Here is a 12786-nt window from a genome sequence, read left to right as displayed (position 1 = left end):
AAATCTTCAACAAAATATTAGCAAACCACAGTCAACAATACATTAAGAGGATCACTCCCCACAATCAAGTGGGATTTATTCTGGGGATGCAAGGATGGTTCAATATTCACAAATCAGTCAACATGATACACCACATCAACAAAATGAAGGATAAAAATCATATGATCATCTCAATAGATGCAGAAATGGCATTTGACAAAACTCAAAATTCATTGTGATAAAAACTCTCAACAAAGTGGGTTTAGAGGGAACATACCTCAATATAATAAAAGCCTTATATGAAAAACCCACAGCAAACATCATACTCAATGGTGAATAACTGAGAGCTTTCCTTCCAAGATCAGGAACAAGACAAGGATGTCCACTCTCATTGCTTTTATTCAGCATAGTACTGGGAAATTCTAGCCACAACAATCAGAAAAGAAAAAGAAATAAAAGTCATCCAAACTGGTAAGAAGTTAAATTGTTACCATTTGCAGATGCTGTGCTACTAATCATAGAAAACCCTGAGGACTACAAAACAAAACAAAACAAAACAAAAACTATTAGAACTAATAAAGAATTTGGTAAAGTTGCAGGATACAAAATTAATACACAGAAATTGGTTGTGTTTCTGTACACGAATAACAAAGCAGCAGAAAGAGAAGTAAGAAAACAGTCCCATTTACAATTGCATCAAAAAGAATTAAATATCTAGGAGTAATCTTAACCAAGCAGGTGAAAGACCTGTACTCTGAAAACTATAAAACACTGTTGAAAAAAATTGAAGACAACACAAACAAATGGAAAGATATTCCATGCTCATGGATTGGAAGAATTAATATCATTAAAATGTCCATGCTACCCAAAGCAACCTACAGATTCAATGCAATCCCTACCAAATACTATCAGCCTTTTTCTTAGAACTAAAACAAATAATACTAAAATTTGTATGGAACCACAAAAGACCCTAAATAGCCAAAGCAATCTTAAGAAAGAAGAATAAAGCAGGAGGTATTACAATTCCAGATTTCAAGATATTCTCCAGAGCTGTATTAATCAAAATAGTATGGTATTGACACAAAAATAGACACATAGAATCAGTGGAACAGAATAGAGAGCCCAGAAATAAACCCACACTACACAGTCAATCTATGACAAAGGAGGCAAGAATATGCAATGGAGAAAAGACAGTCTCTTCAATAAATGGTACTAGGAAAACTGGACAGCTATATGCAAAAGAATGAGACTGGACCACTTGCTTACACCATATACAAAAATGAGCTCAAAATTGTTTAAACACCTAAATGTGAGATCTGAAGCCATAAAACTCCTAGAAGACAACATAGACAGTAATTTCTTTGTCATCAATCTTAGCAACATTTTACTAGATATGTCTCCTCAGACAAAGGAAACAAAAGCAAAAATAAACTATTGGGACCTCATCAAAATAAAAAGCTTTTGCACAACAAAGGAACCCATCAACAAAATGAAAAGGCAACTGACTAAATAGGAGAAGATATTGCAAATGACATTATCTGATAAGGGATTAATATCCAAAATTTATACAATTTAACACCAAAAACCAAATAATCCAAAATGGGCAGAGGACTTAAATAGAATTTTTTTCCCCAAAAACATATATAGATGGGAAACAGACACATGAAAAGATGCTCAACATCATTCATCATCAAGGAAATGCAAATGAAAACTGTAGTGAAATATCACTTCACATCTGTCAGAATGATTAGAATCAAAAAGATAAGAAATAACAAGTGTTGGTGAGGATCTGGGGAAAGAAGAATCCTTGTGCACTGTTGGTGAGAATGTAAATTGGTGCAGCCACTGTGGGAAGTAGTATGGAATTTCTTCAAAATATTAAAATAGAAATACCATATGCTCCAATAATTCCACTACTGGATATTTACCCAAAGAAAACAAAAACAAAAACAGTAATTGAAAAAGATATGTGCTCCTCTCTGTTTATTGAAGCATTATTTCAATAGCCAAGATATGGAAGCAACCCAGGTGTCCATCCATAGATGAATGGATAAAGAAAAGGGGTATGTATATCTATATAATGGGGTATTACTCAGCCATAAAAAAGAATGACATTTTGCCATTTACAACCACATAAATTGACCTAGAGGGTATTATGCTAGGTGAAATAAGAGAGAGAAAGACAAATACCATATGATTTTACTTACATGTGGAATCTAAAAAACAAAATAAACAAACAAAAAGCAGAAATGAACCAAAAAAATAGAACAAACTGATCATTGTCAGAGGGAACGGGGGTGGGAGGATGGACAAAATGGGTGAAGGGGAGTGGGAGGTACAGGCTTCCAGCTATGGAATGAATAAGTCATGGAGATGAAAGGTACAGCATAGGGAATACAGTCAATGGTCTGTGGTAGTGTTGTATGGTGACAGATGGTGGGTACACTTGTGGTGAGCATTGGGTAACATATAGACTTGTGGAATCACTATGTTGTACATCTGAAACTAATGTCACATTGTTTGTCAACTATACTTAAAAAAAAAAAAAAAAAGAATGCAGGAGCCAAGCAGAAGTTTTCCCTGGTCAAAAATTGGACAACTTGGGTGCCTGGGTGGCTCAGTCATTAAGCGTCTGCCTTCGGCTCAGGTCATGATCCCAGCGTCCTGGGATCGAGCCCCACATCAGGTTCCTTGCTCCGCAGGAAGCATGCTTCTCCCACTCCCACTCCCCCTGCTTGTGTTCCCTCTCTTGCTGTGTCTCTCTCTGTCAAATAAATAAATAAAATCTTTAACAAAAATTTGGACAACTTGAGCATCAATAAGGAAAATAAATGCAATAAAAGAAAATACATTTTTTAAATCCGTAAGTTCATAATGATATTCTCCTTATTTCAAAATTAACCAGCTTTGGAGGATTCTTTGGAACCAACCTGTTATTTCACAAACTACAAAATAAAGGGAAAGAAGTAAAACACATACACATGCACAACCCCCAAAACACTGCCTTCACAGCACTTATAATGTAATTAATTAATTAATTGAGCCAATATTTATTGAGCACAATATTACTGGTGCTAGACACCATCCTAGGAACTGGGGATATGTCACTGTACAAAACAGAACAAATCCCTGACTAATGGAGCTAACATTTCAGTGGGAGGAAATAGGCAATAAACAAGACAAATAGCTAAAATATATGTTATCTTAAAGGGTGATAGTGCTGGAGGAAAAAAAGTAGTAGGGCCTGAGATAGGGAGTGATGGGGAGAGTGTTGTAACTTCACATAATGTGGTCAGGGAAGGGTGACATTTGAACAAAAAGGGAAGTGAATCCATGCATCATCTGGGGGAGGAGCATTCCAGGCAGAGGGAATGGCAGTTTCTAAGCCCTGAGGCAGGGGTGTACTTGGCAGGTGGAGGAACGGCAAAGAGGTCAATGTGGCTGGACAGAGTGAGGGAGTGGGAGAGTGGGAGAGTAGTGAGAGAGGAGGGAAGAAAGGCAAGAGAGGGTAGATCACATAGGGCCTTATTGGCTATTTCAGGACTTTGGCTTTTACACTGAGTGAAAAGGGGAGCCACGAGAGAGCCTTGAGAGAGAACAATAATAGTCTGATTTAGGGTTTAAAGGATCATCTCTTGGGGTGCCTGGGTGGCTCAGTCGGTTAAGCGACCAACTCTTGATTTCGGCTCAGGTCATGATCTTAAGGTAGTGAAATTGAGTCCCGCACTGGGCTCCAGACTCAGCTTGGAGTCTGCTTGATTCTCTCTCTCCCTCTGCCTCTGCCCCTCCCCCTGCTCGGGCTATCTCTTTCTCAATAAATAAATAAATAAATAAATAAATAAATAAATAAATAAATAAATAAAATCTTTAAAGGATCATTTGTTTGCCATGCTGCAAATAAACTGAAGGAGTGGGCTGGTGGGGGCGGGGGGGGGGGGGGACAAGAGTAGAAAAAGGGACACCAATTAGAAGACCAATAAAATAATCCAAAATGATTCTGGTGCTTGAGCCAAGATAGATGTGATGGAAGTGGCACATAATAGTCAGATTCTGGATATCTTACAGTTAGAAGCCAGTGGATTTGCTGACAGACTGCATTTGGAAGTGTCCTGCCTTAAATAATTAGTGGGCAGTATAAGGCATGATTTAACTCATGTTGGTAAACTGAGTCTGGAGGTTGGTGAGCAGATGGGCCTGAGTGAAGGAGAGGGAATATGTAGGCAAGTAATGCAAGATAAGGTTTGAGGTTATGGATGAGAATGGTGATGTTGTGACAGAAATGAGGAATTTGGGAGAAGGAATAGGGTTAATGGGGATAGCTTTGGACATGTTGAATTTGAGATGAGATACTCAAAGTAGGGGCATACTGGAAGTTTAGAATATGGACTTAGAGTTCAGGTGGGATAGGTTGGTAGAGATTAAGATTTGGGAGTTCTTAAACAGAGCTGCTGTTTAAAGACAGAGTGAATGAGCTGCTTTATATCAAGAGATAAAAGCAGAGGATTAAGGACCAAACCTAAGAAAATGCCCACAGTGGTGAGGAAGGTGGAGGACGTAGAACCAATTAATAAATAAAAGGCCCAGTGGAAGACAAGGGAGCCTGCATTTCAAGGAGGGGTTGATTAAGAGTGCCAAATATTGAAGAGATACAAAAGAGAACGTAGCTAGAGGAAAAGCTAGCAGACACTGCAGGAAACATTTTAGTGAGGTGAGTGGGTTAGAAGCTAGGTTACTGGTGTTGAGAAGGGAAGGGATACTGAGAAATGGAACAAAGAGGCATCAGCTCATTGTTTATGATGATTTTCGAAGAAAGATATATGGAGAGCTCTTTTCAGAAGACTGGGTCAGGAGAGAGGAAATCCAGTTCATTCTTTGGTCACGCATGCACACACCTTGTAAGAAGAAGGTGTGTACAGCAATCCACACTTCAGTAATGTTACGTGCCATAACTGATCTCAGAGATCTCTAATATTTTTCATTGTTATCTAATTCAGATTTAACCTAAAAACTCAATATAGGAAAATTCTGATTTCCAAAGTAAATATAAATGTGATTATTCACTTTCCAAAATAAATATTTCCTTAATGGAAACTACATTTTATCGCCTTTTAAAATAATCTTCATTTGGAAATGGAAATCTTCATTTCCATTAAGATATAAACTGATTTACAAACATTGCATTTGTACTGGGTTTCAAAGTGCACATCCCTGTAGAATGTAAAGGGAGACCTGTATTTACCATTGAGCTCTCAAAATTCTTTTTTTTGTGAGAAAATATTCCAGTGTTATGCCTTGTCCACATTTCCTTTTTGTCCTGCCAATTTTTCCCATGGAAAAGATCTTTTATTTTTCTTTTCTGCTGAGCCTTTATGACACATCTTTGACTTTCAGACTGTTGGGATGACCTTGTGAGAAAAAATCTTTTTCAGGCTTTCAAGACAATTCTTGGGGTCACTGCCCCCCCAACAAGCAGGAACAGATTTATCAAATTGTCCCTTCTCCAGAGTATCATAGGCATGGAGGCTGGTCTGAGGCCCCCAAATTGGAAAGACCTAACTTGAAGATGAGCTCTAAATTTCTAGAATCAACCACAAGACTGACTTCAGCAAAATTCCTCTCTAGGCTCTCCAGGTGTCATTCATTCTCTTTGTTATCCTTGTCCAGCTATCCCGGGTTTCCCAAGATATCACAAAACCCATGGAAATCCAGGTGTGAACTCTCTCGACTTTTTTTTTGTGTGTGGAGACAAAAGGCTTTGTTACATGCATTCTATTTGTCTTTGCTAGCTTCCTCACTTGGTGTGTACTGATCTATGTCATCCTGGGACACGGAAGGGGATTCGTCAGGGGGAACCGATATGTTGCTTTGACTGCATCCCATGTGCTGATGGACACGTGTCACGGGAACCAGGTAGAGATGGTCATATTTTCCAATGGTATTGAAATGCAACTAGATTAAGCATGCTCTGGTGAAGAGGGCTTTGGGAGCCAGCTTTATAAATAGGTGTGAACAACTTATAACAAAAATCATTATAATCCATCAAACTGTTGGATATTCTGTGCAGTGTGAAAAAAACCATAATATTGGGTTTCAGTTCTAAAGCTGCTACAGTTGGGAAAAGGATTTGCATCTGTGAATTTAAGAGAAAAAAATTTTAAAAAATGAAATGTGAAATGTGAATAAATGGATTCATAAAAAGTACTTAGAATTATTTCAATTTCTAAAATAGATTAAACATTAGTTATGTAAAAAACAGTGAATAATTGGAAAAATAAGTGAATTACAGTTCTCTATTCTACTGTATTATCTCTCATTTGGAATTATAAGATCAAGAATTCTATCCCTAAAGACAATGGACTTAAGGCCATAATTACTTCAGGTTTGCAGGATGAATTTTACAGATGAATTCTGTAACAACTGCTCTGTGAATTCTTCTCTACAACTTGCTGCACTGCTGCTCTTCATGACCAGGATTTCAGTGAGATTTGGTTTGCTTAGCCTTATGAAGCATGTTGGATCAGGTGTACTTTTATTTCTGCTTATCTCTATCTTTAAAGATAATACAAGTTGTCCTTGTCCTTTACCAAAAGGCCCTTAATAATAATTTATTTCAAGGAGGATTTTTAAAAATGTAAAATTTTCCCCAATTGGAAAATAGGTAACCTGAACACCTGCCTGAACCCCACGTGACCCAGTCTCTGCACTGAGTTATGTCAAGAGAAGTCCAGTCCGGCAGTCCGAAGTGATTGGAAGGGAATTCCGATCTTCCCTAGCACCTTTCAGAGAACATTAAAGAGATCCACTTGATAATTTACCATGAATGCATCTCAAATAGTTTTTTCTTACGTTGTAATATTCTCCCTTAGAGAATCTGCCCAGCTGAAGGTTCCCAAATTTTTCTCAACTTTAGTTAACATGGTTGCTATTTTTGTTTCCCTTCTTATTCTCAGTCATCTCTGCCTATTCTCTGGAATCTGGATCTGGAGGATGGGGAGGAGAAAGCTGAGAAAGACAAAATTCCCCTCAGTAGGTGGCAGTAATGTTGAATGGAAGGTTGAAAATACTTGCATTTTGGATGCCTGGGTGGCTCAGTCAGTTAAGCATCTGCCTTCGGCTCAGGTCATGATCCCAGGGCCCTGGGATCCAGGGTTCCTGCATCAGGCTCCTTGCTCAGCGGGGAGTTTGCTTCTCCCTCTACCCCTCCCTCCTGCTTGTGATCTCTCTCTCTCTCAAATAAATAAAAATCTAAAAAAACCACTTGTATTTTAATCAACCTTATCACAATCCTCTTGATTCACCTTTAGTAGCTTTAATTTTCTCATACATTCGAAACTGTTTGTGGATTATTCTCTGGTTTATGAGGATAGACTAGACACCTCCCTTCTCAATTGGATAATTGGAAGAGAAAGAGGCATCTTACCAGAAAAGGCCCATACAGGAAAGGCAGAAACCAAGAAGCCAGACTGAATTCCTACAACTGAAAATAATTCTCAACCTTTAGTATTAGTTGCACACTCTAAGACCATTGTATTGCTGCTTTTTTCTCTTCTTTTTTTTTTTTAGATATTGTATATTCTGTATAAAGGAATCTCAATGAGTCCTACACTAGGTCTTCGGCTGTTCTGAGCTATTCGCAGCTGAAGGGGACAATTGATTTTCTTGCAGTCAATCCACTGTTCTTTGTTCATTAGGTCAAAGGGAGTGTGAACAATGTGATGAAGACTATTGGTCAAATGCATAAAAGAGCAAGTGTGTGCTGAAATAGGTGGAGTTCCTTGCCTATGATGAGGCCCTGGGATTCGTGCTTGTCATTCTCACTATCGTTGGGGTGCTTGTGGTCTTGGCAGTCACAGTTGTGTACGTGATATGCAGGCATACTCCACTTGTGAACGCCAATGACCAGGAGCTGAGCTTTCTCATTCAGCTTTCTCTTGTCATCATACTGCTGTCTTCCATGCTTTTCATTGGCAAGCCATACAACTGGTCTTGCATGACCGGCCAGGTCACTTTGGCAATGGGTTTTTCTCTTTGCCCGTCTTGCATTCTTGGAAAAACAATTTCACTGTTTTTAGCCTTCACAATTTCTAAATCCAAAACCTGACTTATATCCATCCACTCCCTTTATCAAAAAATCATTGTGCTGATCTCTGTTCTAGTAGAGATTGGCTTATGCCCAGCCTACTTAGTATTGGAGCCCCCAAGATTGTACAAGAACATAGAATCTTGACATATAAAGATCATTTTGGAATGTGATGAAGGTTCTGTAGAGTTTTTATGCTCTATACTTGGGATCCATGTCTTCCTGGCCTTGCTATGCTTTCTAACAACCTTTGTCACTCACCAGTTGCCAGATAATTACTATGAAGGAAAAAGAATCACGTTTGGAATGCTGGTCTTTTTCATCGTCTGGATCTCCTTTGTCCCTGCTTACTTGAGCATCAAAGGCAATTTCAAAGTATCTGTGGAAATATTTGCAATCTTGGCATCCAGCTATGGTTTGTTGTGTTGTATATTTGCTCCCAAGTGTTTCATTATTTTGCTGAGGGCAACAAGGAACACCGATGAAATTGCTGGTGGAAGAGTCCCCACCATAGATAGAGCATCCAACTGACTTCAGCCTCTGTGAACAGTTAGCTTAATAATTCCACAGTGTCAACTATTCTGGATGAATATAGTTGTGAGTTACATGTGTCCTTCAAAGCTGCAATGGTGACATGTTTCAACATTTCCTTTCAGGTTGCTCCTGCAGCCACCACCTCATGCTCTGGGGTAATATTTAGGATTTGGGTTCTAGTAGTATGGTCCTAGCATGGGATATGAAATCTCTAAGATCCCATTTAGCATGAATTAGAGTACCTGTTACCACTGAAATTATAAATAACTTCATTTAAACATTTCATAATACTTTGGTATGAGGAGTGTATGGTAGAGGGCATAAGTAACCTAAAATGATGGATAAAAAACCTGGCTCTTGAATATGTTTCTTTTTATATCATGGGTGTCTGGTCTAGAAATTTACATCAAACGAAGTCACCTTGTGGGGACTAAAAAACATCTTGTTAATGCCTCTATGGAATAGGTAGCTTTTCTCCAACTGAGGTAAGAATTATAGCTCATAAACTTTCCCTTGGAGCAGGGCATTTAGTAAGAGAATTTGTATTTCAAAAGACTCTGTTGCATACAGATAATATCGAAGGAACTAGGATGTGAACAAAGCTCAGTTCCTTCTTGAATTCATAATGGGAATAGAAAAATTTCTTCCAGAGGGAAGGCAAGGCCCATCTCCTCCAGATTTTCCTAGATAATAGTAGTAAAATATTTGAATTTCAAAACATTTTTCTGCTTAAAAAATAAAAATGAGGGGAATTAAGATATCAGCAAAGCAGTTGTTATGTTGATTATATAGCAAATATCCAAAAGCGAAATAAACAAATGTTTAACTAGAGCAGGTATTAGGATGCAAAAATTTTTAGGATACATTAAATGATAAATATTTACTCTTTGATCATCCAGAGTTAACTGGAATGTTACATTTTCAATCTTCTTCCAGATACAAAACTTTAAAAATGATCTACATGTATTTATGTGTATATGAATTAAATGTGTGGAAAAACAGAATTTGTAGAAATGCTAATAAGCCAGATACCCATGTGCATACTTGACTTTAGGAAACCAGCAAGATCAGAAAGAGCTCTCTTTTTAAGAGAACTTATTAATCCTTGTGAATATAAATTAATCAGATTGGGCAGAGAAATTCATACAGGCTGTTGGAGCAGAAAGTGAAACCATGATGACTAGTTTAGCAGGATAGATATGTCAGGAATTTATTTATTGATTTTTAAAGAAAGATGATTCCAGACCAGATGAAGGGGATGAGTTTCCTGTAATTTAAATAGGAAGTTTACACCAAGGTCCAGCAAATCTCAAAAACGAGCTCATTTCTTGGAGGGCTAATGGTACCCAGTGCTTTCTGGGTCAATATCTACTCACCCACCCATCTCCCAAAACTTCTACAGTGCTTTGCATCACAGCCCTCGGATTCTTAGAGAAGAGCCTATATCACAGCATGAAGAGGGGGGGAGATTGCTTTCTTTGCCCTCTACTTGACCCAGGAATGGACTTTGGAAAAGAGAGGATGGTTTGTCAAAGTATCAAGCAATAGGAAAATGAGAATCTGATTTCTTGTTTAGTTATGCATGTGGCTTGAGTCTTCTCAATGATCCATCTTGGAATTTAAAAAAAAAAATGCTGAAAGATCATTCAAGTCTAGTGATTTGCCTTACTTTTGTATTCGAAATATTTCAATCTCAGAGTAATCCATTTCTTTTCTGAAGTGTTGATTACCGAATATAAGGTATCTAAAAAGGTAAGTCCAGAAGTCCATCTGGGCAATATCAAAGCCTTCATTATCTCCTTTCATACCAAATGGCTCCGTAATACTGTTGTATTGGACTTGCGTTCTTTGTAATTATTTATTTTTCTGATCAGCAATAGGTTTGGGAAACTAGAGAAAATAAATTTCTCTAGTTTATTAAAAACAAAGTATCAACTGAATTTGCATGTTGAACTTTAATGTTTACTTGTAAAACATTATAATTTTAAGATACAACTTTTATCTAAAATGGTCTGAAGTTATCACTTGTTGATTTGGTCCACATGCATTGTTACAAAGACTGGCTTATGGTAGATAAATTAAATAATATGTGATTGTCAAAGGATGGTGGTCTAATTTTTAATATTGATCTATTCAATTACTTGTCAAGTATTTTTTTTTAAGATTTTATTTATTTATTTGACAGAGGGAGACACAGCGAGAGAAGGAACACAAGCAGGGGGAGTGGGAGAGAAGCAGGCTTCCCGTGGAGCAGGGAGCCCAACGCGGGGCTCGATCCCAGGACCCTGGGATCATGACCTGAGCCGAAGGCAGACGCTTAACGACTGAGCCACCCAGGCGCCCCAATTACTTGTCAAGTATTAAAATGGTCTTATAACATTGAAAGATAATTTTTCTCCTTGAGTAAATGTGTTATGTATTTATGTATCTATTTATTTAATTAAATTTCCATTTAGTTAACATACAGTGTAATATTAGTTTTAGGTGTACATTTTAGTGATTCAACACTTCCATACATCAGCTGGTGCTCATCACTACAAGTGCACTCCTTAATCCCCATCACCTATTTCACCCTTCCTCCCCACTAACTCTGGTAGCCATCAGTTTGTTGTCTATAGTTGTCTATTTCTTGGTTTTCCTCTTTCTTCCCTCTTTGCTCATGTGTTTTGTTTCTTAAATTCCACATATGCGTGAAATCATATGGTATTTGTCTTTCTCCGATTGACTTATTTTGCTTAGCATTATACTCTCTAGCTCTATCCGTGTTATTGCAAATGGCAAGATTTCATTCGAATGTGCCATTAAAAATTATTTCTAGTAAAAAATATGACTGGAATTTCTATCAGCAAATGTTGTCGTATAAGAGAATCTCATATAGAAATCTCTTGTGACTCTCCCTGCTGTGGGCGAGCATTTGCTGGTAACCACATGCTGGGCCTTGGGGAGCAGTTCAGAATTAATTTCAGGGTGTTGCATCAAAATAATGCAGTTGGTGGCTTGAGAAGTAGCATAAAGACTAATTGTTTGAAAGAAAAAAATTGCAAAACAACACTTCACTCAAGACTGACCTAGACAGCAGGTGTGAGCTGTTTTGGAAAAAGAAATGTTTATCGGGCTGCTCAAACCCACAACATAAGATTGATTTGTTTGAGTTAAGACAAAGAAAAGTCTTGATAGAAAGTGAATATATTATCAAAAAGGAAAGGATATTCCAACAGCCAGATTAATTGCCTTAAAACACAAATCTGATCTCATTTCTTCCCTGTTCATCAGTTCCTGTGGTTCCTCAACTCTCTGAGGGGTGAGTCCAGCTGCCTTAGCCAGACATTCAAGGCCCTATGAACTGTTTTTCATCTTCTATTTTCAACATTTTTCACCTGCCACCTTCCTACCAACATCCTTATAACAATCCAACTGGATGCTTGCAATTCCTGGAACTTACCTTCTATTTTCCTGATTTCATGTTGTTCTTACTATTCCCTTTTTTCTCTAATGCTCTGATAGTACTTCATCCATCCATCCATCCATCCATTACTGAAGGGATGGTGTACATCAGACTTAGAGTTAGGCATAGAAGATGTACAAAGACAAGGGATTGTCCTCCACTTCCAGTACTTGCCATCATTTGGGATGAAAGGTAATAAACTGACAATTATCCTATCATGTGATCAAGCTGTGGTCTCGGGAGCATTGATGGCTAACCACTCATGTAACAAGGCCCAGGAGTGATGTTTCCAGGTAAACTGAGGAGGCCTAGAGCATAGAATGGATAGAGGAGGTGGAAAGAGGCTATTGGGGGAAAGCTGATGGGTTTCTAAATAGTAGGGGCCAGTTTGAGTGCAATAGGCACTTCACTGGGGAAGAGAAGGGAAAGCAATGCTGAAAGGAAGGAGGTGAGTTGAAATGTGAGTGGGTGGTCTTGAAAAGAACTTTTCTATGGTATTCACTTGACTATTTTCCCATGGTATTTTCTCCTTCTTATAGTCTCATTTTTGAAGAAATGCTGTTTTATCCCCCCTACAATTTCTCCCCCTTTGAGCTGTCATTATAAAGCAGCTGTTTGGAACATCTAAAGGCAGAGTAATTATTTATAATCTCAAGATAGAATTATTAACAATTTATGTGAAAAATCTTTGTGAAATTTACTCATTTCCATTTTGAGAGGTTAGTTACACATTTCTCCTGATAGTTTT

The 12786-nt window shown here is 37.9% G+C and overlaps 1 pseudogene; it reads left to right on the top strand.

Moving 5' to 3' along the window:
- The window catches only part of LOC123862910 (vomeronasal type-2 receptor 1-like), a 32112-nt pseudogene extending 19790 nt beyond the window's left edge, over positions 1-12322 (top strand).
- Positions 12323-12786: the final 464 nt, after the last annotated feature.

This window comes from Mirounga angustirostris, unplaced genomic scaffold (assembly GCF_029215605.1).
Source record: "Mirounga angustirostris isolate CCGP_5_RB_7025 unplaced genomic scaffold, mMirAng1.0.hap1 SCAF_1, whole genome shotgun sequence".
Taxonomy (NCBI): Eukaryota; Metazoa; Chordata; class Mammalia; order Carnivora; family Phocidae; genus Mirounga; species Mirounga angustirostris.
The sequence above is the reverse complement of the archived record's forward strand: the minus strand, read 5'-3'. Positions and strand labels throughout refer to the sequence as shown.